At 35.4% G+C, this 18,931-nt stretch overlaps 1 protein-coding gene across 2 annotated transcripts in view; it reads right to left on the minus strand.

Annotated features, from left to right (window-relative positions):
- Window positions 1-18,535, minus strand: part of LOC111416008 (diacyl glycerol kinase 1) — a 193,001-nt gene extending 174,466 nt beyond the window's left edge. For both annotated transcript variants that reach the window (XM_071197369.1, XM_071197368.1), the window contains exon 1: window positions 18,346-18,535. The gene's annotated coding sequence lies outside the window, so the exon portion shown is untranslated. The remainder of the gene's footprint in view (window positions 1-18,345) is intronic.
- Window positions 18,536-18,931: the final 396 nt, after the last annotated feature.

The raw sequence follows: 18,931 nt of genomic DNA on the forward strand, positions 1-18,931 counted from the left end.
AGTTTTGTCATATTTTCCCTGGTTATTGGTTTTTCTTGAAAAGTCAGGTCGTTTAGTCTACGCAATAGATAAAGGGGTGACAGCAATGTGGGTTTTGCTCGAACCAAGAATGCATATTATGCAAGTTTACACCAGCTTGTGGACAGATGCTTCATGCATCCATAGCATTTGTGATAAAAGGTTAGGATTTGTCCAAATCATATTTAAAAGTCAATGATAATAGTTCAGTCTGTTATCATAATCGGTATCTGTTAAGGCCTGATGTAAAACAACGTGGTGGAGATATTATTCTCTTGAGGAATCTTGTGAACAATTGTTTTCGGAGTTCCCAGATTATGTGTGAACTCCATGCATTGCGCACCAATGTGATTTACGAATTCATAAAGATGTCTGAATGGGCTACACGTTGCCAGTTTTCCGTAATTGCTAAATCAATCTTAAAAACACTTCTAGAGAAAAATGTCTTTCTTTGTCGTAATTGCATTGCACATTTTTGCCATGCGGTTGCATCGTATTCGAAACATTGAAAATAAATAAATCATACGCTCTATCAATCATACGCTTCTGCGTTGGTAAATGACATGTTTACAGTTACCATGGTTGTGATTTGTTTTTATCGATGAGGTAACTGGATCCGATTGATGGCACTCGAGTTTTTAACATTAACGGGTGGCGATATCGAGATGCGGTTTTCACTAAAATTTAGCAAATTTTAAGGTGACTAAGAATCTGTGAAGTAAATAGTATCGTTCCATTTAACTTTTCTTCAAAAATCACAAAAATATGTAATCGCTGCAGATAACGCCCTGTAGCTTATTTGTTTTAAAGCAAACGGTCTTATTGAAAATATCTTTAAAAAGAGCATGAAATGCTCTTTCAAACAACACCAAAAATATTCAAATCGGTTGAATGGTCCAGGAGATATTAAAATGTAAACATATGAAAACGCATTGGCCTCCCCCTCCCTTATTATGACAGATATGAGAAATATCGCAAAACAAAAGCGATGCGGTATTATCCAAGCTATTAAATGATGTTGTCAAAATTATAGCTCATCGTCTAAGTTTCTGAGATAGCGGCAATTTTATGTTTCTCAATGGCAGTTACGCCCCCTAGCGGTCGAATTACGAACTTCAAAATAATTTCCAGCTATTTCTCTTGGTCACTTTGATTATAAGGATTTTTTTCCCAAACCCCTAGGCCCTAAGGTTCTAGAGATACAGCCGCTCCGTATGTATAATCCAATGTTAAATTGGCTATGCGGTTGTTTTTGTCAATAGCTATGCGCGTTGGCTCGCTCGTTTGACCGTGTAGACCAAATGAGCTCAAAATATCTTTCAAAAGATCGGATTCCCTATTGAATTTATTAATGTCAATGTTAAAATCACCGCATAGAACAATGTTTTGGAATTTTAAGAATAAAGAACAAAGTAACGCAGACAGGTTAGCAACAAACGTCTCAATCGAGCCCAGTGGGGGCCTATAGACACAAATGCATACAACATCTTTAGCCATAAATTTAACACGTGCGGCACATACTTCAAATGACATTTCCGATGAAAAACTTTCAACATTGATTAACGATATGGTCAAGCCGTTTCTGGCAAGTATTAAGGACCCCCCGTGGGATCTTACAGAACGAAAATAGCCAGTTACAAAGTTATAATGACGCATGTTTATGACATCACGCGCTTCCGACTTAGCCCAATGTTCCGATATGCACAATAAATCCGGTTTATAGTGGGCAGCTAAAACCTCTAGTTTATTAAATTTGTTCATAATAGATTGAGCATTTACATGGATAATCTTCAAACTTTCTGAGGATAACGTTGAGGACTCTTGACTAAAAAACAAATATCTTGACTCACATCACTTGCCCGCACGCTTGACACATCAGACACACAGTTATCAACCAACTCACGAGATGATGACCCAATACCATCCTGGAGGTTGCACGTGTAGAGGCTTTCACTATGAAGAACTGTCGGTAGCTCTACCCAAAGATCCAGAGACCTTGGTGGATGAGCAGTGGAATCCAAGGGATTGTGAGCGTTGTTTCCGGTACTGGATGAATTGCCTGAGTTTATCGGTATGATATTAGAAATATTCACAGATTCATTCACCATCATAGTGGGATCAATTAAATAAGCCACTTCCTTCTGAACTCTGCGCTTACCATTATTATTCATATGAAGACCATGTTTAGTGAAATGACAAGATTTTAAGAGTTTTTCAACGTCAATGCGCTGAATAGGTGTACCTATGATAATATTTTGATGAATTACATAATTGAATTCCTCGATCAGTTTATTGTACACTGGTCTATTTCGCCAAGAAGGAGCAGATAATAATATAACATTCGTTCTTTTTGAGCAGTCTTTCAAGCCCATCATATCAGACGGGTTCAAACTACATCCCCTTATCACGTCCTTGCTTCCGCCACAAATTACCACATAGTCGTTGAATTCAAATGTGGCCGTCAATTTCTCAACATCCTCAGTAACTTGTGATAATGTAGCATTTGGTTTAAAAATATTACTGACTTCATAACGGGGGTCATTCAAAACCCGCTCCAGAATGACCATCATTCCCCTAGCGTGGCTGTCTCCAATTATCAAAATCTTCTTTCGTCGAATTTCCGCAACTTATACATTCGCAGCTTTAGGACAATTTGTGAGGTGAACAGTAGTGTGAGATTTTTTTATAGATTCAGGATTCTATATATATATCCGGTAATTAATTTAAGAAGATTTTGGTTGAATGATATTAGGAAAAATTTTAATTTACTTTCCATTTTGTTTATTAAAATCAGAATAAATCAAAATATTAATCATATTGATTGAATCATACGAGTTTAATCAACCTGAAATTGTACCATATGGCCACACATCAATTTTATTTATATTAAATCAACCACAATATAGTTTTGTTCGAGACTTAACGCAAACCAGAAACTTACTTAAGTCTATTTTTAAAAAATAAACAACCCAAAACATTTCGCATCGTTCATTATGTGTGTTTTTTTTTAACGCGCAGTATTTTTTTTGATAAACACATTTAACCTTGATTAATTTTTTTTTCGGTTACTACATTTATTTTCTAAATCACTCGAATTAATCATAATTTTTACTTGTTTCGTATAAATATAATAAAAATCGTAATAATTTGTTTTATTTTATCGGTATAAATAAATTAACGTGAAAAGTACGAAAACTAGATTAAATTGGAACTTGAAAAGGATAAGATAATATTGCGAATGAAATAGGATACAATAACGGGATATTAAAAACTGAATATTAAAAACGGGGTAATAAAAAAGAACTAATTAAGCACTGTTATATTAAAATTTAAAATAGATATTTAGTTTCCAAACCAATTTAAAACTCGAGGCTGTGTTATCCTAGATTACGAACAACTTCCTTAAAGTTTTAAATTTAATCATTTATCTCGGAAACCACATCGTAATATTGATAAGAGCCAAGATATGAAACGATCTTATTTCCATTTCCAAGTGTGTTTCCGAAATTGGGTTACTTCCTAATTTGAACCTGCGTGGTTACCTTAAATGGTTAAACTCATCAAAGTTGTTCTACGTATATTTGCTGTATTCTAGTCTCAAATAGGAATTGAGTTTTGTGTGGGTTTGATTTTGATTCGATGTTGGTATTGATTTACTCAACGCACGTTCGCAATTTCGATGCGTATATTTGAATGTGAAATTGCAACCGTGCATTAGTCAGTACATATTAATGATTTGTGAACTGTCAAATAACGACATGTCCATGAAGTTTATACAAGACGTTTGGAAATAACGTTTCGATACTTAAAAAGTATATATTATTTAAAAGACTTAATCCATTAGTTTAGTCTTGATGATCTTATGACTCTTGTAAAAGTATTTCCTGTATAATAAGACATTTTAGAATGCTATTGGGGAGTGCCGCATCTTCTTGATTAGTGGATGAGAAAGATATTATTAAAATGTCTTAGTTTTTGGGATAGAAATTAAAAGATTTTAAGCGTGTTCCACTAAGGCGAGGAAGTTGATGGTTAATACAACTCGCCTCAAGTACTACAAGAGATCCCAATGTGCAGTGGTTCAATATTACATTGTCTTAGCTACATTCTGAGTGCTGTTTGATCCTTTAACATCGGCACTATTATACACTGAAAGAAACCAGGGGAATTGAGGTGTGCTTTTGAAGTCGAGGAGGGGCTTAGGGAAGGACGTAACTCTTCGCCTGCGTTTCTGAAACGTCTCCAGACTTGGTTGAATTCTAGGGAATCGTGGGAACTTGGCACATAAGGATGTAAAGTTAGTGTTACTGATTAAGGTTCAAGGCTCTTTCGATGAGTATGTTAGCTATTGTATAATGCAGTAGTGTCCATAACGTCGATCGCGATCTACTTTAAACCCTTCGGTCGATCTTGGCAAGACATTTATATAAAAAGTCGATTTTGATCAAAAATTAGTGGACACCACTGCTCTAAATCGATTAAACGTCAAAATTGTTGATTTTCGAAAATTAACTCAATCATAACTCAAAAACTAAAAGCGATGGAGAAATACTTGTTATACATAAAACCTTAGTAATGGACCATAAAGACTAGATCTATAAAAAGATTGAACCCAATTATAACCGTTCTTTATTTAGTAGCTTTAAATCGACTAAACATCAACATTGTTGATTTTCGAAAATTAACTCAATCATAACTCATAAACTAAAAGCGATGGGGAAATATTTTTTATACATAAAACCTTAGTAATGAACCATAAAGACTAGATCCATAAAAAGATTGAACCAAATTATTACCATTTTTTATTTATAAGCTCTAAATCGATTAAACATCAAAATTGTTGTTTTTCGAAAATTAACTCAATCATAACTCAAAAACTAAAAGCGATGGAGAAAAACTTTTTATACATAAAACCTTAGTAATGGACCATAAAGACTAGATCCATAAAAAGATTGAACCCAATTATTACCATTTTTTATTTATAAGCGCTAAATCGATTAAACATCAAAATTGTTGATTTTCGAAAATTAACTCAATCATAACTCATAAAATAAAAGCGATGGGGAAATATTTTTTATACATAAAACATTGGTAATGGATCATAAAGACTAGATCTATAAAAAGATTGAACCCAATTATTACCATTTTTTATTTATAAGTTCTAAATCGATTAAACATCAAAATTGTTGATTTTCGAAAATTAACTCAATTATAACTCATAAAATAAAAGCGATAGGGAAATATTTTATATACATAAAACTTTAGTAATGGACCATAAAGACTAGATCCATAAAAAGATTGAACCCAATTATTACCATTTTTTATTTATAAGCTCTAAATCGATTAAACATCAAAATTGTTGATTTTCGAAAATTAACTCAATCATAACTCAAAAACTAAAAGCGATGGAGAAATACTTTTTATACATAAAACCTTAGTAATGGACCATAAAGACTAGATCCATAAAAAGATTGAACCCAATTATTACCATTTTTTATTTATAAGCTCTAAATCGATTAAACATCAAAATTGTTGATTTTCGAAAATTAACTCAATCATAACTCAAAAACTAAAAGCGATGGAGAAATACTTTTTATACATAAAACCTTAGTAATAGACCATAAAGACTAGATCTATAAAAAGATTCAACCCAATTATAACCGTTCTTTATTTAGTAGCTTTAAATCGACTAAACATCAACATTGTTGATTTTCGAAAATTAACTCAATCATAACTCATAAACTAAAAGCGATGGGGAAATATTTTTTATACATAAAACCTTAGTAATGGACCATAAAGACTAGATCCATAAAAAGATTGAACCCAATTATTACCATTTTTTATTTATAAGCTCTAAATCGATTAAACATCAAAATTGTTGATTTTCGAAAATTAACTCAATCATAACTCAAAAACTAAAAGCGACGGGGAAAAACTTTTTATACATAAAACCTTAGTAATGGGCGATAAAAACTAGATCCATAACAAGATTGAACTCAATTATTACTATTTTTTATTTATAAGCTCTAAATCTGTGGTGGCCATAACGTCGATCGCCAAGAAAATCATGAATCTGAAATATCTATATCTGGGCCTCAGAGCAAAAAAAAAAGGAAGTTTACTTTAAATTTTAAACCATTCGGTCGATCTTGGCAAGACATTTATATAAAAAGTCGATCTTGATCAAAAATTAGTGGACACCACTGGTATAGTGAATAATCTTTTTCAATTAGGAAGTTTTTATATCTCCATAAAAAGTCGCAAGATCAAGGAAATATTATCCTGGATATGCCGACTGATGCAAATAATAAATATGATAAACTGCAACTAGAACATTCTGAAGACTAAACCCTTCAGTTCCACATACTCTGCCAACTGTATCTTCATAATCTTTTCTGAAATTTTGGGAAGGACACTGAGCACACTAATAGGTCGCAAGACGCCATACTCCTGTGGGTCACCCCTCTTAGGCAGTGGAACAACCACAGCACGCTTCCATTCCATGAGAAAGACATGTTCAATTAAACAACAGTTTAATATATGAGTTAAATATGGAATATACAAGACATTTTGATCATGTCAATGGAGACACCATCCGCTCCAACTGCAGATGAGGCAATAGAATTAATCATCTCCAACACCAAAGATCCCTCCACTGGTTTAAAAAAAAAAGTCATTTTTAAAACTAGAACTATCACAGAGATCTAAACCAGACCCTTGGAAGTCTTTAACAATTTCTTTGACACTATCCACAAAATATACATTAAGCTTGTCAAGAAACTTAAAATTTGACGGCAAGGGAGCATCTTTATGTGATTTAATATTCAACGACTTCAATCTGCTCCACATTTGCCCTCCATGCCCAGGGATAGCAATAGAACCGAAAAATGCTCTCTTCTCATTTCTTACAGCTGCAGTAGTTAAATTCCAAAGAGATTTGTAGTATTCCTACTTCACCCGAATGCCTACATTTAGTTTTAGCCTCACCACGCAGTCTAATCATTAACTTAATATTATCGGTCATCCAGGGAGCAGGAGACTTAGTAAATCGATACTTTTTTATAGGAGCATGATCATCAAAGAGGTTAATTAACGCATTTGTGAAAAAAGAAACCTTCTCATTAATGTCACCAACATACATAATTAAACGGAATTGATCTTAAGTCTTGTAAAAAAGAATCATTATCAATATACTTTAAGAGAAGCAAAAATTTAAAAGTTGGAGATTTTTTAATTGTATTAATCTTTATGTCACAAAATACCATATCATGATCACAAAGGTGACACGGAAGCACACCACTACGAAGTATCAAGGACCTATCAAATGAAGTAACTAAATCAATAAGAGAAGCCGTATTCAGAGTTACTCCGGTAGGATGTTCGATAAGCTGCTGGCCTCTAAGAGAATTAAGCGCACTTAAAAGATATTCACTATCAACACTATCAATATTCATTATATTAATATTAAAATCACCACAACATATAATCTTGTCAGTAGTGCTTAGACAACTAGCAACTGAATTTTCGAACTCATCCAAAAAAACCTGTAACAAACCGCAGGTGGTTTATATACGCATCCAAGAAACAGATAACCACATCCATAACGAATCTTCACCCACAATTGCTGAATTTCTACAGAAGATGGGACAATAGAAAAACTCAAATTATTACGCAAGATAATACAAAGACCTCCCCCTCCGGACCCTCGATCGCTAAGCACCATATTACATCCGCTAACAAGAAAAGTATCGCATCCTACAACCAAGTCTCAGACAAAGGCAGCACATCGATGTCAGTATCAGCAATCAGCTCCACCAGGTCATCAACTTTAGATTGCAAGGATCTAACATTTAGATGAATTATTTTGATAAAATTGCAGACTATTCGTGCATTCTCTTCTCATATTTAGATGCGAATGATACAATTTCTGATGACACCGATGCTACTTTCAAGTCGCGATGCAGATCGGTGTTTCTTATATACCAGGGTGCATTCACTATGCACCTTAGTACTTTGTCCTGGAATCTTTGAATCAGACTTGCATTTGTCTTGCAGGTATAACCTCACAGTTGGATTCCGTATGTCCATTTTGGTTTTAATACTTGCTTGTATATTAGCAACTTGTTACTTAGTGATAGCGTTGATTTTCTGCCAATAAGCCAATATAGGTGTCTAAATTTGATATCAAGTTCCTCACGTTCTTTTACATGACCTTTCCATTTGAGTTTGACATCCAGCGTCATAACATTGCCATTTATGTGTACTTTCTTATAAGTAAAGTTTATGTATGTCGATTTATTTGTATTTAGTTTTATTAGCCATCGTTTGGTCTAGTTTTCTATTGAATTTAAGGCCAGTTGTAACTTATTGGCTGCAACTACTTCATTTTCTGCAACAACCAAGATCGCTGTGTCATCTGCGAATGTTGCTGTTAAAGTTTCTGGTACCTGAGGAAGGTTGAATGTGTAGAGTAAGTACAGTGTTGGGCCAAGCATATTTCGTTGAGGAGCTCATATTTCATGTAGTGGTGAATAATCGTTTTCGTATTTTACTCTAAAATATCGATCAGAAAGATACGCTTTTAATAGTTGACTATACGTTGATGGTAGTATTTGGTATAGTTTGTAATTTAAACCATCTAACCAGACTTTGTCGAAAGCTTGTGCAACATCCAGAATTACAGCGGAGCAGACTTTATTCTCTTCCATTGCTATTTCGGTAGTATTCGTTATTCTATGCACTTGGTCTATTGTTACATGTTTATTCCGAAACCCAATGTTGGTATTAGGGCTTTTTCTTTTATGTCAGGTTTTAATCTTTTTAATAGTAATTTTTCAAATAGTTTTGATCGTAAGGGTAATACCAGGTTTAACAGGTTTTGGTATCATTATTATTTCAGCAACTTCAAGCAGCATTAATTATGTGTAATAGTTTTGTAATCTATTAATTAGGTCATAGCCTACTGATTTCTTTATATTTAGTTTTTGTATTTCATAATACAGTTCTTTCATTCTTACACATGGTATATTACTCTGCTGATCACTTTGAATTACGCTAGGGACACTACTTAGCATAGTTGTTGGACTGTCTGACGTAAAAGTTTCTTTCAGATGTTCAGCAAACAAATTAACTTTTTCTTGATTGCTCTTAGCCCAATTTCCATTATTATTTCGAATTGGAGGAGTATGTGTTTTCGGAGCTTTCAGCTTTCTTGTTGCTTTCCACAGCGAATCAGTACGCAATTTGTTGTCAAGATGTAATAGAATTTCCTAATAATCTTCTCTTTTGAGATTATGTGTCGGTGGTATGTACGTTGCTCCTACAGATATTAAGCCATTAGCAGTTTGAACTTTTACCACTGTAGTTTGGTGTTGTTCAGTACTAATTATATTGTTCAAATAGTGGTCAACGTTCCTTTTAATAATAATTGCACTTCCACCTCGAGCCGCATTACTCGCGTGAATTGTGTGATAAATATTGTAATTGTTGATGTTTATATACGATTCTCATGTAAAGTGAGTTTCGGAGATAAGACATATATCAATATTGTTTTCTTTAAGTATTATTAGTAGTGTGTTTTGATGCTGTCGAAGGCCATTGGAATTCCACAGCATTATTTTTAGTTGCTGCTTTTTAGACATTTTGATTTCTTTTTTGAATCGCTCCTTGGTTTAAATTGCTTTCAATGAAATCTAGACATGCATATAATGTTTTTATTGTTTCTTCTTGTTGAAGTATTTTTTCTAGTATTCGATCTAATTTACTACTTATTTGCCATATAAATAGACCTAATACACTCCAGGTTGGGAAATTAGAAACATGTACGAATAATAAACCCTAATTGCTTGACGGATTTTGAAACAACATAATGAATATGGGAGCAGAAAAGCAATTTGGTGTCCAAGAACACACCAAGGTTCTTAATTGAAGTAACTACATTTAAGGATACTGATCCAAGGGAATATGAGTACTGAACATTGTATCTTCTTCACCTGAAAGTAATTTGGTTGCACTTATCACAATGAAGACACCATTTATTGTGTGAACAGAAATCATGGTAACAAAGTGCAATCAACACTAGTACGGATTTTAGACTATATGTATCTTGCAGTCGTCCGCATAAAGTAAAAAGTTTGAATGTGTTTCGAACATACATGATCCAATGTCGTTAATATAAATCAGAAACAAAAGTCTGACTTATATTTGAGACGTAAGATTTAAATCAGTTGACCAAAGCAGAGGATAAAGAAAATGTTGACAGCATTTTAAATAAAATATTGTGATCGATCTTATCAAAAGCCATACTGAAGTCGAAGTACATTCTCTTGGTAGTAACTATTTAAAGAAGATTGAATTTTTCTCAATTTAATTAAGTTGGTCTCCACACACCTACCGGGTAAGAAACCATGTTGTTCAACTAAAAGGAGATACTTAACTATGAAATAAACATATTTATAAACGAGCTTTTCAAAAATTTTAGAAAAATATATAATAAAGGCTTTCTTTTAAAATGCAGGAAAAATCGCCTCTGCTATAGAACGCAAATATAACAAACAAAGAGGAGAAGCTAATTCTTCTGCAAGCCTTAATAAAACCACCAGGTAAACATAGTAAAAACCATCGGGACCGAGAGCAGGATTAGGATTTTTTTCTTTAGGATTAACACCACTTAATGATATTTTAATATCGGCTTCAGAAAACCAAGGTGTTAAATTACCACCAATAAAGGAATGATCTTTATGGTCAAAACAGCCATCAATAAAAACTTCGCTAAAGAAAAGAGAGAACAAGTCCGCTACTGCAAGGCCATTCGATGCAGTCGCTTGGTCGAGAGTCATGAGAACTGGAATTCCACAATTATTATAACGTTTTTTCTACCAGTGAATGATCGTAGCTGTTTTGAATTGTCAATAACATTATTTTAAATTCGGTTCAGAAAATTGTGGTAATTTGACGCAATAAGATTCTTAGATCTTTTGCGCAATAAAGAAATACTTACGTAGTTCCATGTTTCTTTCATTTTCTATGGTATTTTAGTTTTTCCTTAATACCTTTAATAATGGATAGAACATACCACTGCGAAAAGCAATTAGAGTTTCTGGTAACCCTACGCGATACGTAAAGATGAATAATTCTGCACTAATTGCGGATCTAATCAAATTGGAATTTGCTCACGGATTTTACTCACTACAAATTGATTACACAAAATTAAATCTAAAATGCCACCATTAACGTTAGGAGCGTTATTATGCTGTGACTATTTCCAGTAGCCAAAAGTTCTTTGGACGTAGATGGTTGCCACGACAGCCCGGGTTGGTTGAAGTCACTAACCAGCACAAGAATGTCATCCGGATAGCAATCGGAGACATTGTCAAGTTGGAGATAAAATTTATTTAGCGCAACAAAACTCCTCGCAGCCACCAGGACTCCATCGCCATCTGCTTTGACAGAATGTGAAGATGATCGATCAATCGATACATAACATACTTGTAGCAAAGAAACTCTCCATTGTAGACAGAATCGTTATAAGTTTACGTTAAGAGCAGGAAATCATAATAAAAGGCTAAGGAATTTAGAAAACAAATTGAAGTCTTTGATTGTAAGTCACGAACGTTCTAGTAGTACAACGACCAAGTCATGAGACAATTAGTGTAAACAGAACAGTGCATTGGTATGAAAACTTGTTAAAATTTTAACAAATCAGATGCAGATTTGATAACCAACGGTCTCGATCTGCCATCTTTACGGGCATAAATAATACAATTTTTAATATAGATGTGCTTGTACATTTTTTCGTGGACTAAGTCGTTATTCTTTTGTACAGATCAGCAGTTATACCATCGCTTGTGGTCTAGGCTTTCTTGACGTCTAAATTTCAAGATAGAAACTCCAAATCCGATAAACTTCATCACATTATTATTCTAGTAATCAAGCAACGACGTCTTCCTTTGACATAACTTCACAAAAGAGTCAAACTTCTATGGTTCTACATAACGTTTAACAACGAATTCCGGTTCTGGTGATAAAATGATCGACCGGCAATGGTAAGAAGGTTTCGTGGCGAGTGGCTCAGTTTAGATTTTTCTCAGCTCAGTATGGAGTGCCATATCGTTGGAATATAAGACTTTAGTTGTCATCCTTGACAATTTAATTGCACACCGATACATTCACAGCCCTTTGTAGCACCCAGACTAAACGAACGTCCTGACATCATGTTCCAGCATGATAACGCCTGACTTCATCAGAAACCTCAAACCTTTTCTTAAAAGACGCATGGCAAAACCCGAAAGTTTCTAGTGTTAGTTCTAGTTTTAGTTCTAATTTTAGTTCAATTAACACCGGCCGTGAAAGCCTTTGTACTTACATTATTAACCTTTATGGGGAGGATATCAACAAACAAATCAAGGATTTGGATAACTCACGAATTAGAGAACGCAAGCTGTTGAGCAGTTTGGCCTTTCTACGAAGAAAGTAACGCCAACCTTCTTGAAGGTGAAACGACTCCGCTGCAGCACTTAGAATCTTGATTAGGACAGAACAAGCACTACTATGAGAAAGAATCCACAAGACCTTCAATGATCTACAGAAAATAAGTGAGAGGTTACTATGACTCCACCTCTCACAATTCCAGTATAACAATTGGTAACTTCCAATTGTGTAACAATGGAGAAGGCTCATCGTGAATTCCAGAAGACCCGTGACACGCACATCATCAAGTTTGAATCTCTGGAACGCCGGATACAAAAGAAGAAATGTAATAGTTTACCAGTAGTATCAACAGATCGAGTGTCCTACTAACGAAAGACGAAACCACCGTGCTTGCCAAAGGATTAAACAACGCAATCGCCCCGAAGAAGGTCCCAAAAGAGGAAATCATCTGTGAAGTGGAAGCAGCTGTTCGAGGGTTGCATGCACTAAAAGTCGAAGAGATCCGACAAGAAGTTGCGGGAGTACTGAAGTCTGCAAAACCACCTTGAAATCCAACTTGACGGTTGTTGAAAAGAAGGCACTCCGATCTATTAAAGAAAAGTCAGAAATCATCGTGTTATCAGCAGACAAGGGGAATGCCACCGTGGTTATGGACAAGAAAGAATATGACGACAAAATGATGAACCTACTGAAACCAGCCACCTACAGGAAGATCAAGAAGGACCCCACAGACAAAATCGTAAGGAAAATGAAGGACCTGATAAAACACAGGAATTCCAACAGAACAGCAGAAAGGTTTGTTTCTGCAGGCGCCGGTACCACTAAGAATTTATGGACTACCGAAGATTCATAAACCAGACCCTCCGCCCTATCATCAGTGCCATCAACTCCCCAACATACCAGTTGGCCAAACATTTTGCAAAGATTCTGTCTCCTTTCACAGGGAATACGGAATCGTATGTCAGGGATTCTACACAATTTGTGGAATCGATAAAAGGTATAAAGCTTGATGCTGCCGATATTTTGGTGAGTTTCGATGTGGAATTCCATTTTACTAGGGTACCAGTTTAGAATGCTGTAGATGGTCTCCGCCAAAAACTCATTCCGGAGAGATTACCAGAATACGTGCCAGATCTATTATCTGTGCAAAAAGTCAAGGCCCCTCACTTTAGAGATCTATATCTTCGCAATCGCTCGATAAAAAAAATTGCGACAAAGTTTGTTGTAATCACTGAACATTACTGCGTAACGTATGTTAATTTGAAAATTTTCGGATCCACGGTTTTCTTTTTATCGCGAGTTAAATGAAAAAAGTACCCGATTTTTTACGGTACCGGCAACATTGTCAACTTTGCGATTTTTTCTCGAAAACTATCGTACGAAAAAGTTTTAATTTTGAACAGGTGGTAGCCTGATTTATTCTTAATGAGAGGCATATTTTATTTTTTCGATATTCCATACGGTTAGTAAGACGCCGCTATGTCGAAAACAGCTGGGTCGATTTCCTCGCGGATTTGACCAAAATATGTCAAATAATGTCGGTTATCGGATTCCGTTATTAGTTTTTCAAAATTAGAGCTCCCTAATTTTTTAACAGCGATTTAATGGAATTACAATTTAAAGAGAAACAGAAATAAGCTATGAGGGGTGACGGGGATTCCGTCCAACCGGAACAGATAGTGCGTCCCAGACAGGACGTCGTGCCTTATTTCTTTATGTAGGTAAGATAAAGGCGCGACGTCCTGTCTGGGCCGCACCATCTGTTCCGATTGGAACACTCCTCTTCCCGCATAGTTTATTACAAGCATTTGAGCATCTTGACAAAGCAATGGCTCTTTTTGAAAAACATGATAGTAACTTTGAAACAAGTTCAAAAGTTAATGCCAACCTATCGAATGCTTATGCTTGTTATAAAGAAATCCACAAAGAAAAGAAAGGAACTGTAACTCAAAGAACTCTGGACAGCTATTTCCACGCAAAATCTACACCACCAACGTCCAGGGAATCATCTACGCCATCAACTATCTCGATTCTTATTGTAATAGAATCCACATCGCCACCATGAAAACGTCGAATGTTAGAGTAGACTTAAGATTTATTTTTATTGTGCATATTTTTGCACAGCTCCAGCTGCACCTTTCTACTGCTCGACAGCTTTGGTCGAAATAACTGCTATAGATATAGCAGCTAATGTGATCATCGACTCCAAAAAAAGCTAGCAGACAGGCTATGCTAGCTCTTAGTAGGCATCGAACTACATCATCGTCAGTGAAGTCCTATCGACAATCACTTGAGGAGGAATGATTATAACAACGTCACGATAAAGTGGCGGAAAGGACATACCGGAAATAAGAGACGCAGAGAATTATGCGGACAGGCTGGATAAGCGAGTGGCTAAGAAGTCACCGGTTAGCTAACTTTTAATACAGCATCAAAGCTGATCAACTCCATCTCCCATCGAGCTTTTTGCGATAGATGGGATGAGACTGCAATAGGTGTCTTTGCAAAGAAAACTTTGTTTTACCTAAGAGATCAACTCAGTTCCTGGAAAAATCAAAAAGTGACTCTTCACCTACTTCCTGACCGGACATTGCAAGGTTACGTAAGCATATATTCTATACAGGTGTTTTAAAACAACGTTTAAATATTTATAGGGGTGGTGGTACTACAGTCGAAAACAAGTCGAAAAATATTAATGAACATGGGTCCGCAAATCAACCGTTTTCAAGATACAGAATGTTAACATTTTTTGGGACTATACGGTTTTTTTTAAACTACAGATTTGATACTTGGCAAATCGATACAGTATGAAACTGTCTCTTTTTGAGGGTAGTATAATGTCTCCATTGTTTCCGGTTGGTATAATTTATTCCATTATAAAATTTTCCGATTACCACACCTGTAATCTAACGCCAGTAATTTGACTTTGCGAAACCTGAAATGAAATGTCTTGTATTCAAATGCTGAAATGGGCGATATGCTGTTTATGTACGGCCGTAACAATGGAAATGCTTTGTGAACTAACGTCCAACATACTTTGATTTCTTGGAATACACTCTTACTCAACTTTTGGAAAACTTACCGTTAAATCAAAAACTAAATTTTTGTGGTTTGTGCAGGATGGAGCTCCCCCGCACTTTACGCGTATTGTTAGAAAACATTTGAATGAAAAATTTCCAGTAAGATGAATCCGTTTTTGGCATACCATGGCCCCAAATTCCGAACATAAAGAACATACCCTTCTGTTGTATATTAACGTTCTTTAAAACCTTGGGCTGGTTTTCTGACCACTGAATGAACTTTATATTATGGGGATGTACAAAAGGCACGCTGTGGCCTAAGTGCTGTGAAGGAATTCACCCCCACATGAAACTAGTAGTGGAGTACTGTTTATCATCGACATATTTCAGCTGGAATGAATCTCCATTATCGCCAGTTATAGCGAATTTCTACATGGAATTATTCGAAGAAGACGCTTTGAAGAAGAGCCAGTGGAAACCAAAACTATGGCTCCGATATGTGGATGACACGTTTGTGATATGCCAACATGGTCAAAAACGGCTCTAAGAGTTCTTGGATAACTTGAACTCTCAACATCCCATAATTAAGTTTACCATGGAAATAGAAACTGCCGAGAAACTACCTTTCCTAGATGTATTGGTCACCAGGACGACAAATGGAGATATGGAACTTGCTGTATATCGGAAGAAGGAGCATACCAGCAGGTGCTTGCAGGCATCATCACATCATCATCCCTAACAGAAGAGGAGACAACTTGAAGAAGGAGGACTTTCTACGAGGCGTGCTGCAGAAGAACGGATACACTTCGAGGGAGATCAAGCAGAGGGAGGACGCGATAAGTACAAAACCTCTTGGATTTATCTGTTTTTCCTATGTTTCAGGTGTAACGGAACGAATTGCCAGGCACCTCAACAAAAACGACATCATAGTGCGGTACGGGACGGTCAGCAAAATCCGGAACACACATCCGATAGCCAAGGACAAACTAATTCCATTAACAGGAGCGGGAGTCTACCGACTATCGTGTAGTTGTGAAATCAGGGGGCATGAAAGGGATGTAAAGTTGAAGAAGATCCAGCAGTCGGCGGTTGCATTGCCATGCAGAGGGACACCGAATAGACTTGGAACAAACAAAGGTGCTGGCTAGGGACAACAGATATTACCAGAGACTGACAAGAGAAGCCATAGAGATCCACCGACATAGAAATAACGTCAACAGAGAAGATGGCTGGGAGCTTAGCAGAACATGGAAGACGAAGACGAAGACCTCCTCCCGCCTCACACCGGATGCGACGCAATTAGTAAATAATTAGCATGTAATTAGCGTTAATATATTGTACCCGATTTTCGATTTCGTCACTTCGAACCAGTTTCTGCAGAAGGTTGCAACATGGCATCCGAAACGTCAAACCTTTTCTTAAAAGACGTACGGCAAAATCCGAAAGTTGTTAGTTTTAGTTCAATTCTCGTAATGTTTTGGATCTTCACTTTTCAGTTCTCTCAATAAATGATTTTCAATTTCCAAATTATTACGATTTGCTACCAAAGGCTCTCGTTTTTCCTTGTTTTTTACTTTAGGGTCTAGAGTGTGGATGGCGACTTTGACTTCATCTGATTTGATACTAAATCCAGATGCAATCTCACCTTTTTACGCACATTGAACACATCAAATTTGTCTTTCAAAACCTCGATTTATGGCATTTTACATCTAACTTCTTCGTTCTTCCATGAGTATTAAGATTTCCTCTGTAATCTTAGAGTCTAGTGTTAGATTGTTATGATTAATGATTTCATATTGATATTAATTTATATTGTTTTTTGATTAATGTAATATCAACACGAAAAAAGAATTTTACCAGGAAATGATTTTTCAACATCCTTTTAACTCTTTGAAAAATAAACGGATCTAATTGTTTATGTAATTTTTGATAACCTTTTTTTAGAATTTAATGGACGGATATAATTTATTAATCATGTTACGTTTAAATTTGTTAATTACGTCCAACCGGTAATTTTAATTAATATAACACGAGTTAATTGAATTTCAATTGCTGTGGATACAAATCATATTAGGTGTAACAAAATTATTTCGTTACACATATTAGTAATTATTAGACCTCATACGAGACTGAAAACCTCAAATTCATAACGAGAACTCGTATATCATTCGATTTTTGCACGGTTTAATATGATAATTAAATGAAATGTAACCCGTATTTGTAGTTGGTAAATAAAAGATTATAATATGTACGCTTATAATAAATTAAATTGTAATTTGTTAAGTTAAGCTTAAGGTTTTATTGGGATTTTTTATTTCAATGAAATATTCTTCTTTATACGCATCACGCAAAATAGATTCAAAGGGGAGGGAATATTTGAAATTCCACGAAAGACTTTTAATAAAGAAATGCCTCTGTTACGAGAATACTATAGAAAATTTACGCCACAGTCGCTCACAAAGTACGAATATTTCTCTCATATTGTACATTTCTAAACTTTGAAAATAAAAAATGAAAATTTATTATTAAGATTAACCCTTAAATTTGTTTCTTGTAAACGAGAATTTGTAACCCCGTATGTTTTTATAAAAAAATCGCGTTTTTTATGACAGCGGTAAACGAACGCGCCCGGCTTTGAAATTTATTAATGTTGATCCCCGTCAGATTTTAGGCGGTTCTCAAAGGTAATATTTCACCATTTATCCATCGCCATATCGAAACTATAATTAGTATTTTACGAAAATTGTAGAATTTTCCTTGATAATGACTTTCAAGTTAAGATAACGCATTCAATTAAAATCCCAAAATCAACAAGAACCAAGATAAGAAAACTTAAATTATAATTAACAAAAAGAAATTAAAAACTTTTAACACTTACTATTTCATTGTCGCAGACAGTCATCATCATCTGTCACGCCGGAAACGACGGACGGACGAAACACACCGCGTTTTGCTACATGTGTAAACACGCCCTTAACAAATGATAAAGTATGCATGTACAGGGGTTACGAAAAAAAATTGGTCGCAAAAAATATGTGATTGAGAACGATTCGAAATGTGAACGCGCCTTTAGCGTGTAAGGAAATTGTGTACGCAGCGACGCGAGACGCGGCGTCTACTAACTAAACCACACTACTGCACACGCCGAAAACGCAAAGCGCCCCGCGATGCTGCTGCCGTCGTCGTCATGACAACAGCCGGGGCCGTCGCGGCGCTTTCCCACACACGCACACTAAAGCAAAATACCGCATCAAAATTTACCTATAATAATATAACAAATCAAAGTCAATTAAGTTAATGATAACAAGATTTATTTTTAATAATAATCGAATATACTATACAGAGGGAAACAAAAGTTTTGAAATAACTAGGTATTATTTTAAACGCATACCTTATACCGGCACACAGTGGTCAATTTCTCAAATTTAGGAGGACAAAATACAAAAATTGATCATTTTTTTGTG

This window comes from Onthophagus taurus, chromosome 7, assembly GCF_036711975.1.
Source record: "Onthophagus taurus isolate NC chromosome 7, IU_Otau_3.0, whole genome shotgun sequence".
Taxonomy (NCBI): Eukaryota; Metazoa; Arthropoda; class Insecta; order Coleoptera; family Scarabaeidae; genus Onthophagus; species Onthophagus taurus.